This window comes from Salmo salar, chromosome 10, assembly GCF_965601325.2.
Source record: "Salmo salar chromosome 10, fSalSal1, whole genome shotgun sequence".
In the NCBI taxonomy this organism is placed as follows: domain Eukaryota; kingdom Metazoa; phylum Chordata; class Actinopteri; order Salmoniformes; family Salmonidae; genus Salmo; species Salmo salar.
In genome coordinates this window covers 115,962,291-115,973,258 of record NC_138300.1, presented here as the reverse complement: position 1 = coordinate 115,973,258, position 10,968 = coordinate 115,962,291, and the positions used below count along the sequence as shown (strand labels likewise).

The window sequence follows — 10,968 nt, the reverse complement described above, 5'->3', positions numbered from 1 at the left end:
TCTGTTAAGATTCCAGGCTACTTATTCACAGTCATATTGTTGATAGAGGGTACAAAGCATAGTAGTGTAAATTCACTAAAGTATCTCTATGTAGGCCTGTTTATACTGTAAGTCATTTGACAACTTAAAAGGAGGGCTCGTCCGGGATTTGAACCCGGGACCTCTCGCACCCTAAGCGAGAATCATACCCCTAGACCAACGAGCCTGTCATATTGACAACAACCAAGAGTTTAAATTCCACTGCGTGCCACATGTATAAGGAATTCCTGGCAAGTTAATATTGTTTCATGCTCAGTAAAACTGCTCAGAGACTCCCACCTAGTGGCTGTTCTAGACTCTGCACAGACATGTTGATCAAATGGAAACAGACAGAGGACTCATCATGGATAAAACGCAATTTGGAATGGCCATTGCATTTGAGGGCTTCCACTATTTTAAATTAGTCAACTGGGTGGGTATTCCTATGAGTTTGGAGCAATCAGCCATTGAAGAAGACAATTGACTACTTTAAAATGGAGATAGCATGGGCAGAGCCATTGAGGCTGTCACAGACACAAAGATAAGTCCTATCTATCTCTGTTGATCATCATTAGATTCAATTGGAAAGGCAGACATAGGCCCTGACCCATTTTGTTCACCTTCTCTGCATTTGATGTCTCTGGTCTAAAAATGAGTGTTTCTTCAGAATTTACAAGGGTGCATTGTATCACATTTTTAGAAAATGTGTAAGGTCAAAGGTCATGTACAGTATATGCATGTATTAAGTCTACTGTATATTCATCTAAGCATCATCAATGTTCCTCCAGATTCTCCTGGTGATTGACTGTGAGTAGAATCTCTGAACGAGACAACTACTATTTAGAGGCTCAACATTTAAGACCATTTGAATGTAAAATGTACTACAAGTAGTAGTTACAAGTGGACATTAGTTACTGTACCTGCAGTGCACTGCCGACATGACTGACTGATGTATAGCAGGTAAGGGTCTTGCACAGTTTGTCAATAGCTCCGTGCAATTCACAGACTTTATATGTATCTCTGTCACAGGAGGTTGGTGGCACCTTAATTGGGGAGGACCAGCCCGTGGTTATGCCTGGAGGGGAATCGGTGGAATGGTATCAAACAGATGGTTTGATGCCATTCCATTTGCTCCGTTCCAGCCATTATTATGAACCGTTCTCCCCTCAGCAGCCTCCACTGATCTGTGTTTTTTCAGACAATCAACTGTTTCTTCATCCTTTACTACCTGCTGGAGATGGCGCTGAAGGTGGTAGCATTTGGCTGGACAGGATATGTGTCCTATGGGAGTAACGTATTTGATGGATCTCTCACAGTTATTTCACTGATATGTGCAGATCAGTATTACATACTGTATGTAAGGATAATGCAGGGTCCATTTTGAAGCTGGGATTTAAACCCAGGACTACTCACACCCTAAGCGAGAAGCATACCCTTAAACCAACAAGCCTGCTTAGGGAAACCCACCCTATCATTACAATTTTCCCATCCCCTTCTCCTCATAAGCCTGTGAGTGAACTTCCAGAATCTGTGATGTGGCAGGTTTTTGCTATTAGACTGCCCTCTAGTGGTAACTGACACTTTTGGGAAGTTTTCCAAACACTGAGCGCACAAAACATTAGGAACACCTGCTCTTTCCATGACATAGACTTACCAGGTCTGTCATAGACTGTATGTAGTCTGTCATATAGACTGTGTGTAGTCTGTAAGTCATTTGACTTCTTAAAAGGAGGGCTCGTCCGGGATTTGTATCACATCCGGCCGTGATTGGGAGTCGCATTGGGCGGTGCACATTTGGCCCAGCGTCGTCCGGGTTTGGCCAGAGTATGCCGTCATTGTAAATAAGAATTTGTTCTTAAATGACTTGCCTAGTTAAATAAAGGTTACATAAAAGATCAAAATAAATAGTCTGTGTAAAAAACTTTATGAACACCTGCTCTTTCCATGACACAGACTGATCAGGTGAATCCAGCTGAAGTCTATCATCCCGTATTGATGTCACCTGTTATATTCAGTTCAATCAGTGTAGATGAAGGGGAGGAGACAGGTTAAAGAAGGATTTTTAAGCCTTGAGACGTATTCTTTTTGTGCCATTCAGAGGGTGAATGGACAAGATAAAATATTGAAGTGCCTTTGAACGGGGTATGATAGTAGGTGCTAGGCACACCGGTCTGAGTGTCAAGAACTGCAACTCTGCTGTTTTGTTCACTCTCAACAGTTTCCCGTGTTTATCAAGAATGGTCCACTGCCCAAAGGACATCCAACCAACTTGACACAACTGTAGGAAGCATTGGAGTCAACATGGGACAGCATCCCTGTGGAACACTTTAGACACCCATGCCCCTGACGAATTGAGGCTTTTCTGAAGGCAAAAAGGAATGCAACTCAATATTAGGAAGGTGTTCCTATTAAGTACACTCAGTGTACAGTACATTGTCAGATTTGCAAATAAAACCGTTGTCTGTGGTTGACATCTTATTTGCTGTAGGTTATCATTTGCATTATGAGGACTGAGACCTATCCAGCACTATAGCGTTACAGCTGCAAATAAAACTATATGGACGTTTCTCAGTGGCTGACAGATAAGAGTATTTATGAATTAGGCTTGCCAGTTATACGACTCGTCGTTCGGCTAGTTCTCATAATACAAAATAGTTGAGATTGGTATCCTGTGAGCCTGCTCTTTGTTATAGAAACCTATACATGACTGATTGTCAGTGTTTCTGCTGAATATGCACAGTCTGCTCCACTTACCCAAATAAACTATCATTATCTTGGATAGTACATTGAGCCTGTAGTGTTCAGAAAAGAAGGAATCATACCCCTAGACCAACGAGCCTTGTTGAAGGAAAGGTAAACACAGACTCCCTTTCTGCCCTGTCACTGATGTCAAGCGTGTGTGAAATCTGAGGTGTGTCCTTAGTGAAACTTTGTTACTTTACTCACCTCTAGTGGTGATTTATACAGCATCATCACTATAGTAAAGTTCTGACCTGTTGAAAACATTAGATTTGTCAGATTAACGAGGCCATATATCTTATTATATATTTATATTTTGTCTATGCTGTATAGCTCAATAATATCTTGCCCAAGGCATATTCAACACAAATGAGCTGAAATATCCAGTAGAAATATAACCATACCACAGCATATTCAGGAACACTTTACTTGACCCCTTTGTCATAAGGGCTACATAACACTGTCAAAACCAGTACATAACATAGGTCATACCAGAGCTGTTAAACTGGTACGATTGTAAAGAAGTGCTGTCTTTGTTTGCAGGTGGTTTATTATGTATTTGCTGTGCTTGGGGTCTGGTTGTTCTAAGGCTCTATCATAGTAACCTGAGGTATGAAGAAAATATGTCTCAAAAATCATGAATTATCTATTTCTTACAGCACTACCGCCGACCCCAGAATTATGACCATGATTGTAAACAAAACTCTACAATGTGGTTCTTATGAACAGCTTGGCTGCTGGTCAAACAACTTTTATGACTTTGCAGTGAGTATCACTCAACTAGAGTTTGTCGTGCCTGCTCCCGCTCTTCCCCCCTGGTGTTCGAGGTCAACAGGCTCCCCAGCATTGCGCATTCCTGCCACCATTACTCACACCTGCCTTCCCCCGTCACGAGCATCAGCGACTATTGGACTCACCTGGACTCTATCACCTCTGTCATTTGATTTGATTTGATTTGATTTGGATCTCTTTTAGTCCCCATTTGGACTAATCTTCCAAGAGTCCTTAAATATTAAAATACAATTTATATACGAACACATTTTCACATATAACACACTATTACAAACCTACATAATATACTAACGTAATAAACCAATAAATAATCAATCTAAAAAGTATGGATTCTTCATCTACTGTAATGCCACAACATTTCTGTGTATTATATTTAAATTGTTTTAAAATAATGTTTAAATTTATATATTGAAAGGTTTCTGGTTTGCTCAGTTAATTTATTCAATTTCTTTATTGCTCTAAATCGAAATGTTCTTTTGCCTATTTCTCTTTTCTGTCTGGATAACGCATAGATGGTGGACAATCTATTCCTAGTATTTACGGAATGTCTGTCTCTTACCAACTGATTACCGTTGTGAATTGTACTTGGCCGTTTTAAATTATGTATATTATGAAATAAAATAAGCATGTTTTTTTCAATTATCTTGTCGATTGATGACCAAACAAGAACATTGCGTATGACTGCAACAGAAAAACCATATCTCCACCATAAACCAATCCTTGCTGCTTTGTTCTGTGCAATCTGCAGCCTCCTAACTTCACTTGATGATGCATTTCCCCAGACCACAGAACAGTAGTTCACTTGACTCTCAATTAAAGCTTGTGTTATTTGCTTAAGAATTTTTCCTGGTAAATATTTAGCTATCCTTCTGATTATACATGCTGTTTTAATAATTTTTTTACATAGATTAGTTATTTGAGATGACCATGATAAGCAGTTGTCTAGCTGCACTCCTAATAGTTTGGTTTCTGCCACTTCTTCAATTTGTACTCCTCCCATACTTAATTGTATGCCATGCTGTTTTGGCCTTTTCCTAGTGGAACAGACCAACATAACTTTGGTTTTCTTGGTGTTTAAAACAAGTTTATTCTGGCAAACCCACTCCATAATATTCTCCAAATCTCCTTGTAAAGCTTGCTGTACCTGTTGAACCGATTGTCCTGCTGCATAAATTGTAGTATCATCTGCAAATATAGTAGCTTGAGTTTCAGCTAGGGAAAGGTCGTTGGTATATATTAAATAAAGAAGTGGCCCAAGGCAGCTGCCCTGCAGTATTCCACAGTTTAAAGCATGAGGGGAAGAAAATGAACCATTGATATAGGTGGACTGTTTCATGGCAGTTAGATATGACTGTACCCAATTCAATGCTACCTCCTTAAAACCATAATGCATTAATTTTGTCAAAATGATCTCATGATCCACTAAATCAAATGCTGCACTGAAATCTAAAAATAGTACCCCCACAAACTTGCCATTATCCATAGCATTGAGCCACTGGTCAGTCATGTCAACCAATGCAGTGGTAGTGGAATGATTTTTGCGATAAGCATGCTGATTGGCTGTAATCAGATCATTATTTTCCATGTACTCCCATATTTGTCTACTCACAATACCCTCCAATATCTTACTGAGTGTAGGGAGTAGACTAATTGGTCGACTATTGGCAGGAGTAGCGGGTTCTTTGCAGTCTTTTGGAATAGGACAAAGTTTAGCATGCTTCCATACATTTGCAAACATCCCCTTTTCCAGTGACCAATTAAATATGTATCTCAGTGGAACTGCAATCTGGGGAGCAGCACAGCGAAGCAAAAAATTGTCCATAAGATCATAACCTGTAGATTTCCCATCAGGTAATGACTTCAAAAGGTTTAACACCTCCTCCACTGACACCGTTTGCAGACTAAAAGAGCAGATCTTGTTGCTCATAATATGATCATCAATCCATTGGACAATAGCTTGTTTGGAAGAATGTATGTTTACATTGTTGCTCAGTAAATACATTTTCTTTGTGAAGAAATCTGCAAAATGATTGGCAATATCAACTGGTTTTGTTATTATTCTCCCGTCAACCTCCACACTAGATGGGCATGATGAGATAGATGTACCAAGTAAACCCTTAACTGTATTCCATACCTTTTTAGAATCATTTTTACAATCAATAAAAGCCTTGTTGAAAAATAACTTTTTTTTCCTTCGATTCAATTTAACTGCATAATTACGCAATGTTCTATAATTCTGTTCATCAATTTCTGATTTTGATTTGGCTGCTAAGACTTTTAACATATTTCTTTGAGAAAAAGCCTCACCCAGTTCATCATCAATCCATGGAGATGGACGAGCACCAACTGTACTCTTTGTTACTGGGGCATGATGGTCCATAACCTCAGTGAGCAAATCAATAAAACATTCTGTAGCGTGATTTAAATCATCCTCTAGATAAATCAGCTCCCAGGGTACAGCAGCCAAATCATTTAGAAATAGCTCATAATTAAATGTTTTAAAATTTCTCTTGACCACAATCCTAGGGGGTTTCTTTGGAACCTTGGTGTTCATGGTTATGGTCACAATATTATGGTCTGTCCAGCCCACTGGCATTGATCTGGCTTTTAAGCATTGCGATGGTATATTACAGAAAATCAGATCAATGCATGTGTCTGAACGATGACCCAACTTAATTGATGATCTAGTAGTATCATTAACCATTTGTTTCAAACCACAGTTCTCGGCATATCTCATCAATTTTGTTCTATTCGAATTATTGTGATCCTTCCAATTTATATTAAAATCACCCAAGATAAATACATCTCTGTTGCTATCTGGGGCCTTGTCAAACCCAGTGCATAAGTCATCCAAATAGGACACCTTAGAGCTAGGAGGTCTATACACACATCCTACCAATATGGCTGCCTGGTGAGGCAGATGTACCTGAGCCCATAGTGCCTCTACTTGACATACATGAAGGTCACCCCTCCTCTGTCATTACCTTCCCTATACATGTCTGGTTCCCCGCTCTGTTCCCTGCTTCAATATTGATTGTCATATGTATTTTTGTTACCCGCTGTGCTGATGTTGTGCCTCTCTTGTTACCTGTTTGTTCCTGATTACATGTTGACTCCCCATACCTGCTTCTCATCTCCAACGTTGGTCCTTACAAAGTTACCACAAAATCTAAATGAATAAACATATGGTGTACAAAACATTAGGAACACCTTCCTAATATTGAGTTGCACCCCCTTTTGTCCTCAGAACAGTTCAAGATGTTCAAACGTTCACAGATGGCCAGCATTGTCAAATAATCGTCACTGGTCAGGGTTACATCGCCGCAGGCAGAAGAGTTGAAACTGGATCAGCAGCAAGACAAGGTAGCATGTCTGGTGAAAAGGTCAGGGTTCCATAGCCACAGGAAGTTTATTTATTTTATCTTTGTTTAACCAGGTAGGCAAGGTGAGAACAAGTTCTCATTTACAACTGCAACCTGGCCAAGATAAAGCAAAGCAGTTCGACACATACAACACAGAGTTACACATGGAATAAACAAACATACAGTCAATAATACAGTAGAGAAATAAGTCTATATAAAATGTGAGCAAATGAGGTGAGATAAGGGAGGTAAAGGCAATAAAAGGGCCACGGTGGCGAAGTAAATACAATATAGCAATTAAATAACACTGGAATTGTAGATTTGCAGTAGGTGAATGTGCAAAGTAGAAATACTTGTAACGGCTGTCGTAGAGAGGGGACCAAAGCGCAGCGTGTTGATTGCTCATGATGAATATTTATTTTAACTCAGAACACTCAAGAAAAAATAACAAAGAGAAAATGAAAGTGCACAGTTCTGTCAGGTACAGAAAACTAAACAGAAGACAACTACCCACAAACACAGGTGGAAAAAACCCCTACTTAAGTATGATCTCCAATTAGAGACAATGAGGACCAGCTGCCTCTAATTGGAGATCATCCCAAAAACCCCAACATAGAAATAGAAAACTAGAACCTAAACATAGAACTACAAAACATGGAAAAACACAAAACACCCCCTGTCACGCCCTGACCTACTCTACCATAGAAAATAACATCTTACTGTGTTCAGGACGTGACAATACTGGGGTGCAAGGGAGCAAAATAAATAAATACAGTAGGGGATGAGGTAATTGTTTGGGCTATTTATAGATGGGCTATGTACAGGTGCAGTGACCTGTGAGCTGCTCTGACAGCTGGTGCTTAAAGCTGGTGAGGGAGATAAGTGTTTCCGGTTTCAGAGATTTTTGTAGTTCGTTCCAGTCATTGGCAGCAGAGATCTAGAAGGCGAGGCGGCCAAAGGAGGAATTGACCCTGGGGGGGACCAGTGAAATACACCTGCTGGAGCGCATGCTACGGGTGGGTGCTGCTATGGTGATCAGCGAGCTGAGATAAGGCGGGACTTTACCTAGCAGGGTCTTGTAGATGACCTGAAACCAGTGGGCTTGGCGACGAGTATGAAGCGAGGGCCAGCCAACGAGAGCGTACAGGTCGCAGTGGTGGGTAGTATATGGGGCTTTGGTGAAAAAACGGATGGCACTGTGATAGACTGCATCCAATTTGTTGAGTAGGGTGTTGGAGGCTATTTTGTAAATGACATCACCGAAGTCGAGGATCGGTCAGTTTTACGAGGGCATATTTGGCAGCATGACTGTAGGATGCTTTGTTTTGCGAAATAGGAAGCCAATTCTAGATTTAACTTTGGATTGGAGATGTTTGATGTGAGTCTGGAAGGAAAGTTTACAGTCTAACCAGACACCTAGGTATTTGTAGTTGTCCACAAATTCCAAGTCAGAACCGTCCAGAGTAGTGATGTTGGGCGGGCGGGCAGGTGTAGGCAGCGATCGGTTGAAGAGCACACATTTAGTTTTACTTGTATTTATGAGCAGTTGGAGGCTACGGAAGGAGAGTTGTATGGCATTGAAGCTCGTCTGGAGGTTAGTTAACACAAGTTGGCTGGATGTCCTTTGGGTGGTGGACCATTCTTAATACACAAGGGTAAGTGCTGAGCGTAAAAAACTCAGCAGCGCTGCAGTTCTTGACACACTCAAACCAGTGCTCCCGGAACATACTACCATACCCCATTCAAAGGCACTTCAATCAACCCGTAATATGGAGAGGACAGACTTGGAGACTACTGTCGTGTCTTTGGCATCATTAAAACCGAAGACTGTTAGTTTATCAAATCAATTCTCTGTAATTATTATTATGTGATTATTCTAATCATGTAAATGTAATTAACTAGGAAGTCGGGGCACCAAGGAAAATATTCAGATTACAAAGTTATAATTTTCATAATATAACTTTCAGATACTTTAATATCTGATCATTTAGTCTTCTAATTAATGAATTATTCTTTACCTCACGTTAGTCTCATTCCAAAAGTCATAAATTGTTGGTTATCTGCACAAACCCAGTCTTCACTAAGAATCATCCATACATCAATGGTCTTAATCATTTATTTATTAACTAACTAAATAATCACAGAAATGCACACACAAACAAACAAAGTAGATATGGTTACAAGGAAATGATAGGGGATGTGCCCTAGTGGGCTAAACCGGCATGGCGGCTTGGTAGACAATGGGACTGAGAAGGGCGCGAAAGATAAGACACTACACAGTTGATAATTCTAACAATTGAAATGCTAAACCTTTGCACATGAACACTCACTCGTTCGGGAATAATTGCAATCAATATATATATTTACGCTCAGTGTGTCGTCGTGATCTCTGTTGGAAAGTTTGTTTCTGTTGGAGAGTTTGTCCACACTTTCTCTCTTCCGTAGTTAGAATGGATAGTTCAGAGTCCCATTCAAAACTGTTGTAATAGAATATATGTTTCGGCGGTTGTCGGCCTTCGCATTCAATGGTATAGAATTCCTAGCTGCAGACTAGTAATTCGTATCAAAGATTTGCTCTTATTCTATCGGATCGATAGTCTCAGAGTTTAACCACGTGGTATGGTTAAAAGATTCAGCAATCCACTCAAACCTTAGCCCTCTCGTGGTAATTGAGGTAAGCTGGTCTGATAAGAAATCCTTCAGGTGGGGGTTATATTCGTAACAGCAGAAGAGCGCTGTCCCATGACGCCTGGTCAATGTCTGTGCTCATGGGGCGGGCCTATGACCTAGTTAAACTCCAAAGGTAATTGGAGTTTCCTTCATTAAACAGTTTTTAATCACATGACATAATTTCACAAATAGTTTCATCTTTACTCATTCATTTTATACAACAGTTAGATGCAAGCCTCACAACTGAGACTCTTGTATAAACAGAGTTATGGTAATGTGGCTGTATTGTCTCTCATGAGTTTCACAATCATTAAATGAAATGGACCGGTCGTAGCTGGATTCTTCCCCGACCGTGTACACATTCTCCAAAACATGGACATTGTTCAGTTCTCAAGTTCTGTGATGTGGAAGAGGTTCCTTTGTTCTCCTGTGAAACTCACTCTCTCTATACTCTGGCCATGAGGAGAGAAACTCCTCTAGGACTTTATGACCTGCCTAACAGAGCCTGGGTGTAGGGGGAAGAGAGAGAGGTGGTGAGAGGGGGATGGTGCTCGCTGTACCCAAAGAGGGCCACGTCATGACACTACCATCCAGCTGATGTTCAGGTAGGACCAGTTACACCAGTGTTTTTAGAAAAGGTTTTAGCTTTGGCTTAGTGTTTTTGGGTCTGACTTGAACAGGTTTTAGCTTTGGCTTTTGTTTTGGCTTTGTGTTTTTGGGTCTGCCCTGAACAGGCTTTAGCTCTGCTTTTGACTTGGCATTCATGACATTGTAGGTACGCTATGCTTTGGCTTTGCTCTGTGTTTTGGTCCTGCCATTAGTGTTAATGAATTGAGTTGATGATTGGCCGCAGTATGCGCTGGGCCTTTTGGCAGACCTGACCTATCTCCGCAGCCACTGCACTTGATTACATTATCTGTCAACACACAGGAAGTGTGCTCTTGGCATTATGTAATATGGAACTATCTGTTCTGTTGCCAAGTTTGTCATTTCAGATATGAAAGGTTTGGACCGATTTCATACAGGTTATATATACTAGGCCGGGTTACTGTGAAGCACTTTGTGACAACTGCTGTCTGCTGATGTTAATAGGGCTTTATAAATACATTTCATTGATTGATTCATAAACTGTACCCTGCAAGGGTTGCCTTTGTGTTTTGACTCCTAGTTTTTCAGACAACAGATAGCAGAGCCTACTGAAGAGAAAGTTGTCACAAAACTGCATGCCCACCCACACCTTCAGCACCTAACTATGTCCATGTCACTGGATAAAATATAGATATTTTGTGTAATGGAAGCGGGTTCCCGGTTATTGCTTTAATTGCGGTTCTATGAATGAGCTTTTGCATTGTTTCCTGAGTGGATCAAAAGACTGTTTTGTAACTCT

At 40.5% G+C, this 10,968-nt stretch overlaps 1 non-coding gene across 1 annotated transcript; it reads right to left on the bottom strand.

Annotated features, from left to right (window-relative positions):
- Window positions 1-133: 133 nt before the first annotated feature.
- Window positions 134-205, bottom strand: trnap-agg (transfer RNA proline (anticodon AGG)). The gene has a single exon. It is a non-coding gene; the product is annotated as a tRNA-Pro (tRNA).
- Between the last annotated feature and the right edge of the window lie 10,763 nt (window positions 206-10,968).